At 30.8% G+C, this 20,210-nt stretch overlaps 1 protein-coding gene across 1 annotated transcript in view; it reads left to right on the top strand.

Annotated features, from left to right (window-relative positions):
- The first annotated feature begins 649 nt into the window (after positions 1 to 649).
- The window catches only part of LOC127717781 (uncharacterized), a 55,060-nt gene continuing 35,499 nt past the window's right edge, over positions 650 to 20,210 (top strand). Inside the window, exon 1 of the mRNA XM_052223614.1 lies at positions 650 to 799. The gene's annotated coding sequence lies outside the window, so the exon portion shown is untranslated. The remainder of the gene's footprint in view (positions 800 to 20,210) is intronic.

Genomic DNA, 20,210 nt, shown 5'->3' with positions numbered 1-20,210 from the left:
ATGGCATAGAAACATACAACCAACGCATTGTGACTGCTCAAATAGAACGAGTGCAGCATTATAAATGATTATATAATATGAATGTGCGTTAAATTTGAATTTTGTATGTTTGTTAATATTGTTTCTATGTTTGTCTTGTTATTTTACTTTTTGGTAACAATCCATGAAATAGCTTACAGGCGCTTGGGTACAGTATTTGGATAGTTTTTCAGTGTTACACTGAATAGTTAATTTTTTATTTCAATACCACATTAGGCAAGCTGATAAGTGGTGTTTAGTATGTGGTATAAAAAGAGAAAATTGAATTTATAACGATACGAAAAATATTTTAATTAAAAAAAATTAAAGAAATAAATAAACAGATAAACAAATAAGCAAATAAATAAATAAATAAATGAATGAATAAATAAATAAATAAATAAATAAATAAATAAATAAATGAATAAATAAATAAATAAATAAATAAATAAATAAATAAATAAATAAATAAATAAATAAATAAACAAGGTTTGCACTGTTAATTCAAAATGGATGAAGATATAATGCCAAATATCTATTTTCCAAATGATCAGTTATTAATCGAAAGCTTTTTTGAGAAGCTATTACTTGTTATCTTTTGATTTCCTGTAAGGATTTATTATATATAAATAGAAATTGTGTAATTGTTATCCTCCATTATGCATCAGTTATTCTATATTGAAAAACCATTCTTTTGTCACGTGATATCAATGGACACTAAGTAACTTCCGTATAGCAGTATTTAGTTATAATTTTCCAAATGGAATAATAGCGAGTAAAGGTAAGGAGTTTACAGCTGTATGATTTATATATTTGTAATTCGAATTTGTGGAATTCAGGTATGAAACAAAACGTAAAATGTTCGCTTTATTAACTTACTTTCTATTTTCCCTGAACAAAACCGTAATCGTGTACATGATTTCTAAGTACACATATAATTGCTGGTCCCATAGATGAAAATACATAGTGGGAGACAATTTTCTACTCCGAATCTGTGACTTATTTGATATATATTTTGGGTTAAAGTTATGTACTGAAGAACGCCCCTCTAGATTTAGATACGATAGACTTTAAATACTGTCCATATGAAGATATTTTTTATTTTATTCATTAAGAATATAAAAACAAAATTTATATACATTGTACCTCCATTTGTTTGTTTCTGTTTACTAGTAATGTCAAATATCGGATTTTCAACAAAAAAATTTCACAAAAGATATATATTTTTTGAAAATGACTTATGTTTAAAAACTGACACATATATTGATAAAAACCCACAGGTATTCAATGAACGGATCACTGGCGTTGATAATCAACAATACAAAGTAGAACGAGTATAAGATATTTATAACTAATATGCAACAAGTGTAATAAAAAAAATCATGTAGTTCTGAAATTTGATAGATCGAAGATAAAAATAATTTTCTAGTTCAAATGCAGCAAAAAAATCGACAGCCAATGGAGTAAAACTACACATCGAGGACACTATGATAACGTATGTGTCAAAATCATTCCTCATACGTGCATGAATAGTCTTGACGGTTCGATAACCCCCTCCTTTAACAATCATGTCTGCAGAAAACAATGACAGTCTCTCTTTTTGTTAACTTCGCTAACAAACCGAAATACGTGTCAAGTTTTTATTGATGGCACCTTCGTTCTTGTAACAGTAGTCAATGGAGTCCTCCCGATGGCACAGTGAACCCTACTCAGTTATTTTTATCTTCCATCACAGTGCCAGTAGGGAAGGAATATATACCAGAGGGTCATTTCAACTGATCCCGAAACAAATATTTTCGTCTGTCTAGCAACTTAAATTGTTATTATACAGAACGTGAATATTACGTTTTTCTGCTCGTTTCACGTTGTACTCACGTGGTGTGGATTCTTTCAGTGATTTTTCCTGAAAATCCCAGTTGTTGACTTGAAATATTACAAAATTAGTGAAAGTTTTTAGATTTTAGATTTATTTTACAGATTCTGTAATCAATTTCAGAGAATTTGTAAAATACCTAATCTTTTTATTTTTAAATAATTCATAAAAGAAAACAAAACAAAACCCACAGCAGAAACACTGAATAATTTGAGGTTAATTTGTCATATTTGAGTTGTAACTGTGAACAGTTTTCAAATAACCCAGGGAAAATTAAAATGTTATACATAAAATTGGGAAAAATATGAGGAAATTGTAGAACAAAAACACAAAACAATCCATATTACTAGGTTTTTTTTCGAAATATAGTGCTTCTGAATGTAATTGTTGAAAAGTATAAAAGTATCTAATTTTAACTCAAATATAAAGGCAGTACATCGAATTGATAGCCTTTTTAAGAGGAAAACACATTGAAGGAGTAGGAAAATGTTAACACATTTTAATATTTCTTTTAAAGAAAATATTTAAATGAAAAAAGTACAAAAAAAAGATAAAATTATTTAATGATACTTTAAATATTATTGTTGTGACCTCATTTCCTGTGACCTTTCTCCCTACATTCAACAATAAAAAGGTAGGACAGAAGGTATGAAAAAAATTGAAGAACATGAAGTATTAAATTGTTTTTTTTATATAAATTTTTTGATCAAATTCTAAAACAAATTTCTTAAAGTTAAACATGTTGGTGACATTTGATGGCTTTTGGCTTGTTATCTGCTCTTTAGTCGGGTTTTGTCTCTTTGGTACACTCCAATTTCCATTGTCAATTTTAACTGTATACATCAATAATTGTTCATTTTTGCCAGGAAAACAAATTGTAAAAAGGACTTACTGACTAGTTTGATTGCACCAAGACATATATATCTAGTGTATAGTTCAAATATATTTAATCTCTATTTAAAATGATAATATAGAAATAAGGAGATGTGGTATGACTGCCAATGACACAACTATCTTCCAGAGTTCAAATAACGAAGATGAAACGATCAAAGGTCACCGTACAACCTTCAACTATTCAATTTACGAAAAAACAAATATTGCAGACACAAACCAACGACAAACAAACAAATTAATTTTGAATCTCTTTCCTGGGCAGTTTTATCACATTCAAAGTTTATGAATTACAAAGAATTCTGCTATATGGAAGTATTTAGTTTATGTGAAAACTTACAATTTGTTATAATTTTACTACAGACAATAACAGTAAATTTTCAAAACGTTGAGTCACTGCTGTTGTTCATATTGCCAGAAATGATGAAATTGTTCCGTTTATACATGTCTACGCAATTAATGTATTTGAAATCATTACATGAAATAATTATGTATTTCATACATATTGTTCTCATCAACCATCATTTGGAGAGAAAAAAATACAATTTCATGGAACAACAGCTTTCGCCCCTCTTTTTGAATACAATTTACGGTAAACGAAAGAATCAAAATGTACATCAATATTGCAAAAGGATATGTTGTTATCACAACACAGATACAAACACAACTTTAAACTTTAAAGGATAATCAGTGTTTTATGGAAGTTGTATTTAAGTAAACTTTCGATACGAAATCATATTGATATATTGTTGAAAACGTAATTACTAATTTAAAAATAATTTAACAAAAATCCTGTATTTCAAACAAATTTCAATTTTCCTAGGAAAAAAACATTAAAAGGAAAATATTTTCCTATTGTAGAATACATCTTTCCATGGGGGATAAATTGTTACCATAGGAAAAACAATTGTTTGCATAGGAATAATAAATGTTCCCATGGACAGAAAAAATGTTCCCATGGGGTGATAAATTTTTCCCATAAAAAAAGTGTATTTCCTTTTGGATCTTTAAACTATGCATGCATTTCTCGTACAACAATAATCTTTAACACAGTCTGAACAGATGGATAGGTTAGTGATTTGGAAATTATTTCGATAATAATTGACCCTTAATTTCATGGAACGTCCATTTGATATCGGGCGGATGGGACTAACTATCGTGGTGCAGAATATTATTTGAATCTTTCACTACGCTTCACCAGTAAACCTGCATATGCTTTCTGTTTACATGTCTTTTCTTTACTTTTAATCTGTACTGTTAAGTCCCCTTTCAGTAATATCTATTTGGCCTGTCTCTGTAACAATACATCCCGCTATTGTGTCAAATACTTTGTTATTGTCATAATTCTTGACTTTCATTTTTGCTTCTGTACTTTTTCTTTGGAGTCACACGGTATTTTTGTTTACTTTGTTGACATAGCTGTTTGCTTTTGTAGAGACTGTTGTACCCCAATTGTTGACAATTATACTTTTTATATCTGTTTGTTTGGTTCACACATTGTTGTTTATGCGATTGTCATATAATGAAAGGTTTAGCTAACCATCAAACCAGGTTTAATCTGCCTTTTTCTAATTTGGATAATTTTTGTCTGTGCCAAGTCCGGAATATGATATTTTTTTCCATTCGTGTGATGTGTTTTAGCTTTTGATTTTGCATTTGATAAAGGACTTTCTGTTTTAAATTTTTTTTGGAATTTTGTATTTTTAGTATTTTCCTTTTTTTATCTATACAAACACATGAATACAGTACTTTGGTTCCTTTGTTTTAATTTTGGTTTGATATATAGACAAGAGTATTGTACTTTTATTTTCAAATTTACAAAAATATCACATTCTAAATTTGTATCTGAATAGTAAAATATATAATACGACTATATGATATGAATGTGTGTTGACTTTGAATTTTGTATGTTTGTAAATAATGTAATGTGTGTCTTGATAACAATCCAACATATAGCTCACAGGTGCTTTGGTACGGTATTTGGAAATTAAATTTTTCATTGTTTACACTGAATTTATAATTTGTTATTTCAATACCGCATAAGGCAAGCTAATTAGTATTGTTCAGTAAGTGGTATAAAAATAGAAAACTGAATATTCAGTACAAACAAAAAATATCTAAATAGACAAAAAATAAAAGTAAATAAATAAAATGAATAAATAAAATAAATGAAATAAATAAAATAAGTAAAATAAATAAAATAAATACAATGAATAAAATAAATAAAATAAAATAAAATAAATAAAATAAATAAAATAAATAAAATAAATAAAATAAATAAAATAAATAAATAGATAAATAAAATAAAATAAATAAAATAAAATAAAATAAAATAAAATAAAATAAAAATAAAATGAATTAATAAATGAATGAATGAATGAATAAAAAAAAGTGAAATGCAGGTGATTGTACTGAATTGTAGGACAAACTCTCCTATGTCTTCTTGTTCCAGTTTGTACTGTAAAATATGTATCGAAACGGATAAAACTTTAATGAGGGGGCTCATTGGCTATTTTGCCAAACATCTACTTTCAAAAAAATAAGTTATGGATCGAAAGTTTTTTTTTGGAAAGCAATTACTAATAAATTTTGGAGTTCTGTAAGGATATAACTGCCTACAAATAGCAACACATAACATACAAATCTATTTGAGTGTGAACTAACCAGTACACAGATTAATAGAATTACACAAATGAAATTATAAATTGCCTAACAATGTTATTTCAACACACTATTTAGTATGTGAATATTTCAATGTAAAATATAATTACTATAGATAAAAATAAACGCAACATTTTGCTAGACACACAAGCGTGTATCTATCCAGGTCAAGTGAAATCGGATGCAGCTCATTATGCATGATTTTTTCTGCCTTGTAAATAATTCAAACTTTGGATGAAGTTCAAGATTATAAATTTTATTACAAAATTTGTGGTTGCAGTTTGCAACGTCCATTGGCCAATATTAAAGAGATATAAAGGACGATGCTGTATATTTGATTTTTTTTTATCTTTCCTGTATCTTTTCTTGTCTTTTTCATTAAGCCCATCAGGTTCTAAAGTAAAGTGATGAGGATCCAAAAGTTTTCAATTCTCCTTTCACGCCATGGTGTCCCACTCAGTGTTCACTTCTATGATTTGCAAAATAAAAATATCAAAAGGATGTTTCTTTAGGCGAAGATAACTACTGAGGGGACACTTTTTGTTGGTTTTTATACCATGATCGATGGTTATAATAGCCGAATATTAAATTTGTCCATTGTTTTACCAACGTACTGAATGCTACATGTGTTACAAGTTAATACATAAATTGATTTCTCCGTTTTACAGTTGAAATTTGTGTATAGGTATAACTTTGTTTTATAAAGGAGCTGATGAAAGAACTGCTAGTATTGGCAGCATGAAAACATATTAAGCAGTTCCTTCTTCCACATTGTTTGTAGCAAAAGGAGGTGGAGTTGATTGCTTTGTTAATTCATTTGTTACTAATTTGTCACAGATGTTTTTATGTCTTCTTAAGGCCATGACTGGTGGTCAGGAAAACACTTTTTTTCAAATTGAAATCATTCTCTATAATTTTCTTATGCTTTCCAACAACGGATGACACATTTTTAAATCAGGATGGTAAGTGAGTACAAGAAGTGTTTTGTTGACTACCTTACTTTTATTCTTGTACTCCAGAAATTTTTGGTGGCTAGTTTTGTTTGATTTTTTGAAAGCTGTATCAAAACTGTTGTTGTTGTTTTCTCGAACAACCAGTACATAGTAATCCAAGTCTATAAAAGAAAAAAGAGGCCCATTTGAGGCTAAATTTAGATAGAATGTTTACTCTCCTGTGTAAAGAATTGTTCACATTCTTTGAAATTCATGCAGGAAATATTTTAATAGTGCTTCTTTTTCTAGTTTCTATCTTTTATTATATTAAGCATATATAATTTTTCATTTTCTACTGTTTGAAAAGGACTTTTGCTTGAATTGAATACTCCCAAGGGACATAATTCAGCTTTTTGATAGATTAATACAGGCAACAAAGGCAACTTTACAGCTGAGTATTTTGCATATTGTATGTTTTAAGTGTCTAATATCTTAGTTTTTATCATCTGAAGGCAGAATAATGGATTTTATAACAAGCTCTGAAATTTTGAACCACAATTTGGCATATACTAAAGCATGGAATGGAGATTAGTATATGTATAACAAATCTTGAATTTGTGCTTCTGTTGTAAATTTTTGATCAAATTAATACAAATTGAATGGAACTGTTATTTTTATCTGTTTGATTGGAACTGTTTATTATTATTTTTAAATAAGATGAGACATGATTGGATACAGGTTGTTTATTCAGCCTTATCTGAAAGAATTACAGATAGTGGTAAACCAGCATGTAGGAGTGGGAATATAAAATTATCCATGTTTCTTTGAGTAATTGGGACATACACTATTTATTATAACCAAGGTTTTCACAATAACCCAGTATTAATATTGCATTAATGGTGTCATAAGAATTCTTTTAGTTTAGTATGGCGTTCATTATCACTGAACTAGTATATATATTTGTTTAGGGGCCAGCTGAAGGACGCCTCCGGGTGCGGGAATTTCTCGCTGCATTGAAGAACTGTTGGTGACCTTCTGCTGTTGTCTGTTCTATGGTCGGGTTGTTGTCTCTTTGACACATTCCCCATTTCCATTCTCAATTTTATTTAAATCTTTATGTCACAGTATAGGGAAAACGGTAGTATTACATTTTCCCAGCATTAGGTTGGCTTTATGTGTACCAAAGACAGGTGAAGGAATTCAACTTCGGAGCGCGATGTGATTGGGTGTAAGGGTCAATATATTTTTTTTATGTATCTATGAATAACTGCAGTGTGTAAATATACAATAAAAATTTTGAAACCTATTGAAATATTTTTCTAGAGAATTATTCGAAAAGACTTCCAAAATTTCATAAATTTGGTGTAAAATAACGTTGGGAATGTATAACATAAACAAGCTCCATTGAAAAGTTCTCACGATACTATTTGGCTTCTTTTTTTAAACAGAATTTTAAAGTACTAACACCACACATACCTGTTTTATCCAGGTTTTTATTATAAAAAGTTGTAAATTTAGAAAATGTTAGTATTGTCACCAATGGCAGAATAAATAGTACCGTTTTCCCTATAATTTTCCTAATGGAATAAAAGACGAGTAACGGTAATGGGTTAACAACTGTATGATTGTTATACCTGTAAGTCAGATTTGTGGAATGATTAAAATCTACTTTAACATGTTCAATGTCTGAAGCAAAACGTAAAATATTCGCTTTATTGAAAATTGTCAATGAATCACTTTTTATTTCCCACGTACGAAACCTTGATCGTCTACATGATTTCTACGTACATATTATACACTAGCTCGTCCCTTAGATGAAGATACATAGCGGGAGACATTTTGCCACATATAATCTGTAAAAAAACACTTAACTATTTGTTTGGTCTTACGTATGAGCTGACCAACGTATGTAGAAACGATTGACTTCAAATACTGTGCAGCACATATCAAGATTTTATAAATCATTCAAGAATACAAAGGCAAAATGTATATTCTATCTAATCTCAAATATCGAATTTTCAACAATAAAATTCACAAAAAATATATTTTTAGTAAATGATTTATATTTAGAAACTGACCTAGATATTGATAAAAACCCGCAGGAATTCAATGAACGGATCACTGGCGTTGAAAACCAACAATACAAAGTAGAATAAATATAAAATATTTATAACTTATATGCAACATGTATAGTGAAAAATAAATCATGTATGTGTTGTTATTTGATAGACCGATAAAAAAAATGATTTGCCAGTTCAAGAGAGGCAATACAACCGACAGCCAATGTACTGTTTGTTCAAAAAGAAGCACATAATTTGATCGGTTGGTGTAAGTTTGATTTGACTTTTACTGTTACATATTTTCTTATTCAAATACTACATAAATGCTGCTAAAATGTAAATAATATGTAAAATTTAATTGTTAAAGAAAACATGATACCTTGATTAATCTCATCATCATTGTCTTTTTCGACTCTAATGTAGAAATTATCCCTTAGATTTTCTATTTCCCATTTAGTTACTAGTTCGGAAACTACAGCCTGTTGATAATGAAATTATAATATTAATCATATACATGATATAAGAGGTCATTTCAATTGCGATGAAATATTTACTAAAGTACTGACTCAGAAACGAAAAGACTGAAATTGAAATGCAATGTTATACAAATGCAGATGGAAAGAAGGTAAAAATATATCGAAAGATATTTGTATGCTTGTTACCTACATTTAAATTGTTATCAAACTACTATTACCATGGGCTGTTATACTTCTGACTTAGTACAGGTATTTCCCTAAGAAAATGTTGGGTTAAACCTGGTTTTATAGCTTGATAAAACACCACCTTGTACGACAGTTATTTATAGATTCTTTATTGTGTACGTCATGTTGACCAAATGAGATAAACAAAAAAAGATAGCTGAAGCCCGCCTCTGGGTGTGGAATTATCTTGCTGTGTTGAAGAGTGAAGACCCATTGGTGGCCTTAGGCTGTTTTCTGCTCTTCGATCAGGTTGATGTCTCTTTGACACATTTCCCATTTTCATTCTCAAATTTATAATAGGTTAATGTGACAATATTTAAAATCCAGCAGCTAAACCTTTGTAAACATACACCACAGGCATGAACTGATTTAAAAAAAAAAAAAAAAAAACACTGATAAATAATAAAAACATTGCTGTAGTTAAATTTGACAAATGCCAAATACACAAATACACACATATATATATAGTATAAATTGAATCAATACCTGATCTACATTAGTAATGCGGAGTCTAAGAAGAGCTAGCGCCATATTGTTTTTGATGTCTTTGATTGATGGCCAGAATCTTTTATTCAATCTTGATGGGATATTGTGGCCATTAAACAATGTCTGTTTCACATAAACTTCTAACAACAATTTCATTTGAAAGGTATTTCCAACATAATGCTGGACTACCATTAAACCAATATACTTTTTCAGGTCTTCATCTATTGGTTGAATCAGTGAAGTACCTTAAAAAATTAAGGATTTTAAAATAATGCATTAGAATAAAAATTTCCAACACATATTAAAAATCTCCAATATGTTGGCCATACTGGTCAAGTAGTCCAATTACCTTTCTTTGTGATACAGAACCTTTGAAGACAAGTGTGTTGAAAACTAATTGATATTTAATTGACCACTTAATATTAGTGTGGAAATTAAAATCATTCCTCCAATTGAAAAAAAAAACACATAATATTTCTTTTTCAGGCTCTGGCTTTCTCAATTTCTCATAAAATGACATTTTATATATTTTACCCTATGATCCGTTAAAACTTCCATTGGGGTTAACCTCAGTGACAATTTCTGAAACTCTCATACTGGTCTAAATGGCACAATGACTAACATGACAAAAAATAGTTACCTCTCCCATAAAATGATTTTCATGTTCACCGTCATCAGGTATACTGACAAAGAAGGTGTGTTCTTTTCTGATAAGCTGGCCTGTTCTTATGTTTTGCTTGATGGAAAAACTGACTGCATCTTTTCACTTCTTTTTCCACAGTCAGATACCTGTTCAGAACTTACAGAAAAAAGAATTATACATAAAAAATGGTGGGATTACATGTATGAGCTACATAAGAATAGATACATGATTCAAATTTTTATTTATTAAATGTGTGACTGTATTATACTTATGAATGTTTATCTTACAAATATGAAAGACTGGATTACCTGATACGAATAACTGGATTACATATATGAGTGAATGGATTACATATATGAGTGACTGGATTACATGTATGAATGACTGGATTACATATATGTATGACTGGATTACATGTATGAATGACTGGATTACATGTATGAATGACTGGATTACCTGATATAAATGACTGGATCACCTTATATGAATGACTGGATTACATATATGAATGACTGGATTACATGTATGAATGACTGGATTACATATACGAATGACTGGATAACATATATTAATGACAGGATTACATTATATTAATGACTGGATTACCGTATATGAATTACTGGATTACATGTATGAATGACTGGATTACCTGATATGAATGACTGGATTACCTGATATGAATGACTGGATTACCTTATATGAATGACTGGATTACATTATATGAATGACTGGATTACATGTATGAATGACTGGATTAAATGTATGAATGACTGGATTACCTGATATAAATGACTGGATTACACATATGAATGACTGGATTACATATTTGAGTGACTAGATTACACGTCTGAATGACTGGACTTCCTGATACAAATGACTGGATTACCTTATATGAATGACTGGATTACCTTATATGAATGACTGGATTAAATATATGCATGACTGGATTACATATATAAATGACTAGATTACATGTATGAATGACTGGATTACATATATGAATGACTGGATAACATATATCAATGACTGGATTACCTTAAATGAATGACTGGATTACATGTATGAATGACTGGATTATCTGATATGAATGACTGGATTACCTGATATGAATGACTGGATTACCTTATATGAATGACTGGATTATCTCATATGAATGACTGGATTACATGTATGAATGACTGGATTATATGTATGAATGACTGGATTACCTGATATAAATGACTGGATATCATATATGAATGACTGGAGTTCACATATGAATGACTGGATTACATAATGAGTGACTGGATTACACGTCTGAATGACTGGATTACCTGATATAAATGACTGGATTACCTTATATGAATGACTGGATTACCTTATATGAATGACTGGATTAAATATATGCATGACTGGATTACATATATGAATGACTGGATTACATATATAAATGACTGGATTACACGTATGAATGACAGGACTACATGTATGAATGACTGGATTACATATATGAATGACCGGATTACACATATGAGTGACTGGATTACATATATGAATGAATGGATTACATATATGAATGACTGGATCACATGTATGAATGACTGGATTATTTTATATGAATGACTGGATTACACATATGAATGACTGGATTACCTGATACAAATTACTAGATTACATATATGAGTGAATGGATTACATATATGAATGACTGAATTACATGTATGAATGACTGGATTACCTTGTATGAATGACTGGATAACATGTATGAATGATTGGATTACCTTCTATGAATGACTGGATTACACATATGAATGACTGGACTACCTTATATGAATGAATGGATTACATATATGATTGACTGGATTACATGTATGAATGATTGGATAACATATATGAGTGACTAGATTACATGTTTGAATGACTGGATTATATATACACATATGAATGACTGGATTACATATATGAGTGACTGGATTACACGTCTAAATGACTGGATTACCTGATATGAATGACTGGATTACCTGATATGAATGACTGGATTACATGTATGAATGACTTGATTACATGTATGAATTACTGGATTACATGTATAAACGACTGGATTACATGTATGAATGACTGGATTACATATATGAATGACTGGATTACATGTATGAATGACTGGATTACATATATGAAAGACTGGATTACATACATGAATTACTGGATTACATATATGAATGACTGGATTACACATATGAATGACTGGATTACATATATGAGTGACTGGATTACACATCTGAATGACTGGATTACCTGATATAAATGACTGGATTACCTGTATGAATGACTGGATTACATGTATGAATGACTGGATTACATGTATGAATGACTGGATTACATGTATGAATGACTGGATTACATGTATGAATGACTGGATTACATGTATGAATGACTGGATTACATGTATGAATGACTGGATTACATGTATGAATGACTGGATTACATGTATGAACGACTTGGTTACCTGATAGTCGGGGAATCTGATGATATGTCTCACTCTTATTCCAGCAGAACAGTCTTTCTTCTTTGTTGGCTGTAAAAGTTTTCTTTTTTCTTATAATCATGATCTCCCTGAAAAAAATTCAAATGTGTATAAAAGCATCACATACGTCCTCATAATTGTTGGGAAAAATGTCAGTATAAAAGTGATTGTTATTGGAAGCAACATGTACATTTATCTTTTTTATTTCATTCTTACCACTTGGTGATCTTTCACTTTCTCCCTTTCCTTTTCTTTTAAATGTGTGTCTTTCCCATGATGACATGCCATTCTCTTCCTCCCAACAATGATAAACGGAACTCCATCATATGGAATGTACGGCACAGTTGATTTTTGTGTGTCCTCAAAACGAACTTCTGAGTGAAGTAAATCTGATAAATTTAAATATACAGTATGTTATAAATTCTTCAATATATAGCCAATAATGCAGTTCTAGTTAATTAAGTTAGATATTAAATACAGCACCATTGTTGATGTTGATGGCTTTGGTCCTTTAGTGATTTGACCATGTGTTATTAAAAAGAATGATAAATGCAGGGTATCCAATTTTATTGAACAACATCTTGGTGTAAATGGTTGATAGCTAGTGTATTTTTCTACATAGCAAAATGCCTGTACCAAGTCAGGAATATGACAGTTGTTATCCATTTCTTTAATGTTTTTGAGCTTTTGTTTATGCCATTTGATGGGACTTACAGCTTTGAATTTTCCTTGGAGTTTGGTTTTTTTGTTATTTTCCTTTATTTTTCATCTTTTCTTTTATCTAATGAATATCACTCATATTTCAGCACTGCTTGTTTATATGCAGAAGGTAATGCCTTTTGTACCCTCTTTGCCATGATATTGGTCTTTTCACCCTCCAAACAATGTCTGATCATTTGTGTTTTATTACATATACATGTACAGCTAGTGAAAGAAGTATGGTATAAAATAAAATATTTAAGTCAATCATTCATATTGATATGCAGTGTAATTAAACAAATAAAAAATGTGTGACCATGAACAGGAACTGATTATACTTCCAGAGTACCTGTATGCTGCTCAATCTCAGTTTCTATTGTGAAGTGTTTTGTTAAGGGTGTCTTTATTTCTAATTCACTATGGTGTTGTCTGGTTTTTTTTATTGTCTTATGGAATCTTCTTTCTATTTCAGACAGGTTATTTTGTGTTACATTTATATAAACTGATAAAAGCTGTAATTACCAAAGTCCTCCTTCCCAAACATCTTGTCTATTTTTACTGTAATGTATTTCGTTGACTTTGATAGCTCATGTTCCCGAATGGCTTGGTGAACTTCATCGAAGGAATGAACACATAGAACCTCATATGTGACACTATAAGTATTAGAAAAAAAAGTTACCAATTGCAATTAATTTACATGTATATTTATGAAATTAAAGACTATTTCATGGCTATATTATATACATGTAACCCTTAAATGTTTTTTTTGTTCTTTTGACAACTGTACAGAAATGATAATAAGTTCAGCATGCAACAGCCCATAATAGAATATCATAATGCTTTTTGCATCTAAAGGCCTTACCTGCAATGACTTCCTAGATAGAGGGTTGCTGCTCACAAGGAAGCTATTAAACCAAGAGATCCAAATGGTGAAGTTGAAATCATCCCTTCCTAAATTTTACGGACGCCATCACGAGTTGGTTGACCGTTATGGAATATCCGTTTCACAGATGATATCGGATATGTTCCTTATGTCGTAACTACAATCCCGTTCCCTTTCCTCGAATGTGACCTACCGTATTAATATACCGACTATTTTCCGGGTTTGTAATAACATGAGTAATATGACGGGTGCCACATGTGGAGCAGGATCTGCTTTCCCTTCCGGAGCACCTGAGATCATCCCTAGTTTTTGGTGGGGTTCGTGTTTCTTAGTCTTTAGTTTTCTATGTTGTGTTTTGTGTACTATTGTATGTCTGTTTTTCTTTTTCTTTTTTAGCAACGACGTTGTCAGTTTATTTTCGTTCTATAAGTTTGAATGTCCCTATGGTATCTTCTGCAACAATATAATTCGAAATACTTACTAAGTAATAGTGTTATAAACATTTTTAACTAATTCAGTTCAGGAACCAAGTCCAAATTTTGGTCAGATTATTATATACATTTAGATACATGTAAGTTTCATGAATTAGATATGCCTATCTACAATTGTTAAAGAATGAAATAAAATATTGTGGAAGGCAAACAATAGGAGAAAAGGGTCAGTTTATGATTAAGATTTTTTTCTTTTTATTATAATGTTAATAATAATAGACTTTTAGGGTAAATCATGATAAATACATCAATGTCATCGTAATTAAAAGCGTAAGGCATACTGGTTTGCTAAGTAAACAAATAAACATTGTAAATTAACATAAGTTGCATGGTTATACCCATTAATGGAAACTGCCATAAACATATATTTATATTCTTCTTTACCGCAAAGAATTCATAAGAAAAATATATATCTAAGGTAAATACACAGAAACTGATGAGGATTGTTTAATGTAAAACTTTATTCGTTACGGAACGGAAACGATAATATTGACCCGGAATGATTGAATGGATTACGTCTAGACCGCACCGGATTAAAACGAGAGCACCGGGGACCCTATGATAACGTATGTGTCCAAATTATTCCTTAGAAGTGCAAGAATGGCCTTAACGGGTCGATAACCCCTATGTTTACACACATTTCTTCTTTTTTTATTCGCGAACAAACAGAAATACGTGTCCTGTTTAGGTTACATACCTCCCACCATAGAACTGGTAGGGTAGAGATATGTACCAGAGGGTCATCCTGAACTGCCTCTGAAAAAAAATCTCGTTTATTTAGCAACTAAAATTGTTATTATAGTGAAGGTATATTGCAACCAGTATTTGATGTTTGATATAATTTTCATATAATGATACATCTAATGATAACATGTCAAAAAAAAATTCTGAAAATATATGATAAAAATACTGAGAATATATAATTTCTAACAATTTTTACAGCTTTTACAAACTCACTGAATCTGCTGGGGATTTTACAAAATCACTATTTGTTTCAGGGATGTTAACAAAACCCCTGATTTAAATATGTACTGTAACATACATAAGCTGGAAAGACAATATTATATTTTTGCGTAAAGCTCTTGTCGTTCTACGATTTATTATATGTTACAAATTGAATCTTTTTTATAAATATTAAATTATAACTTATTATTAATTGTGAATACTACTTGGGACTTCAATATCACGACCTAAAAACGTTAGTTTACAGAGATTGTATTATATGATTTGTATTATGCGAATTAATTGATGATTTTATGACCTATGACACTTTTTAATGGTGACAGAATCGCTGTCTTTTCTCTCCATAAAATGACATCAAAATCCCATCGGTTAAATTATTTAAAAGCTGTTAAAACTTTTTGTGTAGATGAATGAACTTTCTAGGAGTATTTCAATTACTATGATGGTTATCCTATGATTAACCGAATACATATTCGTTTAATAATATTATTGCTATTTCAGTTTCAGTAATTTTGTTAAACAGGCATGACAAATAGTCTAATCTAGATGGTTTAAGATTTAATTTCCTACCTGCAACGAGACTATAATTGTGCCGTTATCTCGAATGTAATCTTTGTAATATTTCTGTTTTTCCGACCAGTTATCCCAATTTTAAGAAAGAAAAAGTACTTCATGTACTTATCGTCATAGTTCCTAAACTATTTTATTTAGTTTTGATGCTCAAATAGGTATCTGCAATGAAAAAAACATACATCTGAATGTAAATTTCCAAACTTTTTTAACCATCATGTACTTTGACCACTTACAAATGACCTATACGTAGATGTTAAAATTTGAAATTGTCATTTCTAAATACTCACCAAAGATAGCAGGATTAAAAGTTTTGTACACCAGACGCGCGTTTCGTCTACATAAGACTCATCAGTGTCGCCCAATTCAAAGCATATGGAAGGGCAAATCAACTACGAAGGTGAATAGCATTCAAAAACCGGAATTTCGAAAAGTTGTTCCACATACGGTAGTTTATTCGAGATTTTCCTCCTATCTATACTTATAGAGTTCTGATTGTACTACAGCAAAAGTTCTGATTGTTCCAAAAATTAATTTATTATGATGTAAAATGTTCTTAAATGAACAAGGTAATTTTTTTTTTGCTAAATAAATCGAAATTAATTATTGCATGCATAAAAGTATGATCGAAAAATGATTTTTTTTAAATCATCAAAATAATTCACTTTTGTTTAAATAATATATCATTTCTGAGTTATAAAATATATTTATAATGTTTCTTTCATATATAAAACAAATATCAATACCATTATGGTTAAACTACATTTTAAAAAATTTTAAAGTTTCTAAATAAATTTCAACCTTATGCATGCAATTTTAACTCTACACACGCTGGTCGCTCGAGACATATTTCCACTAGTCTCTTCACTTTACCAGTAAAGTCAGAAGAGGACTTCTACACAAGGTTCTATACACATCTGAAGCAAGTTGGCACCAAACGTCATTCATCTGAACCAAACAACTTTCTTCATTGATTCCATAGCTGCTTTCCAGAATTCTGCCAGAGCATACATGCAGAAGACGGAAGACGTCTGGTTCTTTGAAATCGAAGACCTGGAAAATTCCGATTCAACAGCAAACACCACTCCATTTACTGACTACGTCACTACATACTGGGTTGAAAGCAACAGGCAACTATGGATCCATTTCAAAACCAAGGGACCAAAGACGACGAATCATTTTGAAAGATGGCACAGTATAGCATGAAAAGGATGACCCAAGTACAACACCATTTGATTTTTTTTGGGGGAGAGGATTTTGAAAATAAATAACTTGGCGGCCTAGTAAGAATTGCAAATAACTAACTGTATTATGTGTGCTTTATTGTTGTACATATGTATCATGTGTGCTATATTGTTGTACCTTCTGCATTGTGTGTGCTTTATAGTAATGGTTTATAAATCAGGTCATATGTGCGCTTTATGGTGACGGTTTATAAATCAGGTCATATGTGTGCTTTATGGTTACGGTTTATAAATCAGGTCATATGTGTGCTTTAGTGTATAATGCTGTTAATTATCAGGCCCCTTATGGTACTACACATATAGTTAAGTATAAACTTTAATTTTTTCAAACTGCTAACGTTGCCTTATTTGAGGCCCCCTTTGTCAAAACTCGTGGATCCACATCTAAATATATGTGCTTTATTGTAAATCTTTATTCATGTTTATGTATAATTGAGTATTGCTTAATATATTTTTGAATAATATGTTTTATGATAATTCAATTGGACCTTATATGTGCAAAATAAAATATGTAAATACCTTTTTTTGTTCATGTTAATTTCATATTTTAAAAGCTAAATTGATCAATTACCTAAAATTATCGGCTTCACTTTAAAAAAAAATACAACTATAATTATCAAAACAATTCCAGATTGTCAAACATTTAAAACTCTCAATGGTCCCACAAACATCTTCCCTATTGTGCCATCTTAAAAAGTGGAACAATTTGAAAGACACCAATATGTCAAAGGCAATCCACGCCTGAGGGTAGACACACCTTAATGTTTTTAATAATTAGTGATTTTATAAACAGTTCATTTAAAAAAGAATAACACATTTAATGATATTTCTTGTCATCACAAAAGTTCTAAACTTTTTATTGAAAATATATTTATCAATGAAACAACTGCACAAATTTCAGGCTTACTTAAAATGAATAATCGTTACTGTATTTAGTATTTACTATTAAATTACGGATAACAAATGTTTTGAGTTTTCAGATTAGATAACTACACAGGGATAAGAGTATATATTTGGAAACAGCCGAGTTATATAATACCTTTTACCCCAATTGGAACATCAATAACGTCGATCATAACAATCTTATGCGTTTTGTAACCGCCAACTGACATACACAGCAGTCAATTTTAGTATTTTTAAGTCTCCCAAACGAAGTTTGTCATTTGAAGATGGTTTGAATGATATACAGGGTTAGTCCCCAGGGGTCACCCCCACCCCCTGTCATTTAAGAAAGTTCTCATATCTTGTAAGTGGTCAAGATCCCCACCCCTAAACCATATATATTCTGGTTTGTCATACCAAGATGGTTTGAATGATATACAGGGTTAGTCCCCAGGGGTCATCCCGACCCCCTGCCATTTGTAAATGGTCGAGATCCCCACCCCTAAACCATATATATTCCTGTTCATCATGTCTAGAACATTTGAATGACGTATACGGTCAGTCCCAGGGGTTCCCCCCACCCCCAATGATCTAGTATCTTGTAAATGGTCGAGATCCCCACCCCTAAACCATATATATTCTGGTTTGTCATGCCAAGATGATTTGAATGATATACAGGGTTAGTCCCCAGGCTAATGCATATAACTTTACTGGACCAAACCAATTTTCACTGGACTTTGTCCAATGTCAGGCGACCCTGGGAATTACGAATTATGGGAGCTTCGTTTGGGAGACTTCGTAACAGCATCCTGTTACAATCATTTCGTGTTGTTTATTTATCTTTCAACGTTTTAAACAGTCTGAAACTGAAAACAGTAAAAAATATAAATCAATTGTTAACGGTCTTTCCCCTCCGAAACATAATTGATTGGTTGATTGATTGATTGATTGATTAATTGATTGATTAATTGGTTGACTGATCAACAAATTAAACATGGAATAGGGTCTCTTGGAACAAGCGAAAGAGAAACAAATGAGATCTTGGACTCCGTATTAAACATATGGAACCGACCTAACGTGGCTCCGTAAGTATCTATCTCGCACAGCCAAGTGGACGCCTTGGATGTCCTAATGAAAATTTATGCTAGCATCCTCCTTTTATAAATTTTCTCTATTTTCTACGCAACCGCGGACTCCATGTTTTATTTATTTGTTGATTGTGCATTTTGTTTGAATTTTTAGGTAAACTGAGTAACATTTTGTCTAGGAAGTTTCACTTTCTATATTTAGATATGGAATGTTTTATTCTAAATTTAGGTCCGCGCGCACGGTGGTGTTTGTGAAGTCACGTGAAGCTCGAATACTGTTAAACACATGTGTATTGATAAGAGTAACACGATAACTATTAATTTTATTTTTTTTTCACGTAATTGATGTCTGATCATGCATACTTTTTTCGTACACATATTTACGGGTGCACAGATTTGTATGTATATGCATGTTTCGAAATTTGATTGTAGGATTTCACTAATATTTGCAAACTTGGGAGCGATTTCTAAGTCATTGGTTTTAATTTCTCAATCCAGGTCAGGTCGTCAAGCGGACCGCACGTGTATTTATAGTGTTAACGGGAATATATTTTCTTGATTCATTTTACAGGTAAACTGATTTCTTATCGCTGATCATGAGTCTTCATTCATTGAGTGCAAA

The sequence above is a fragment of the Mytilus californianus genome, unplaced genomic scaffold (genome assembly GCF_021869535.1).
Source record: "Mytilus californianus isolate M0D057914Y unplaced genomic scaffold, xbMytCali1.0.p SCAF_10, whole genome shotgun sequence".
Lineage (NCBI taxonomy): Eukaryota > Metazoa > Mollusca > Bivalvia > Mytilida > Mytilidae > Mytilus > Mytilus californianus.
Note: the sequence above shows the minus strand (reverse complement) of the source record. Positions and strands in the feature narration are given on the sequence as shown.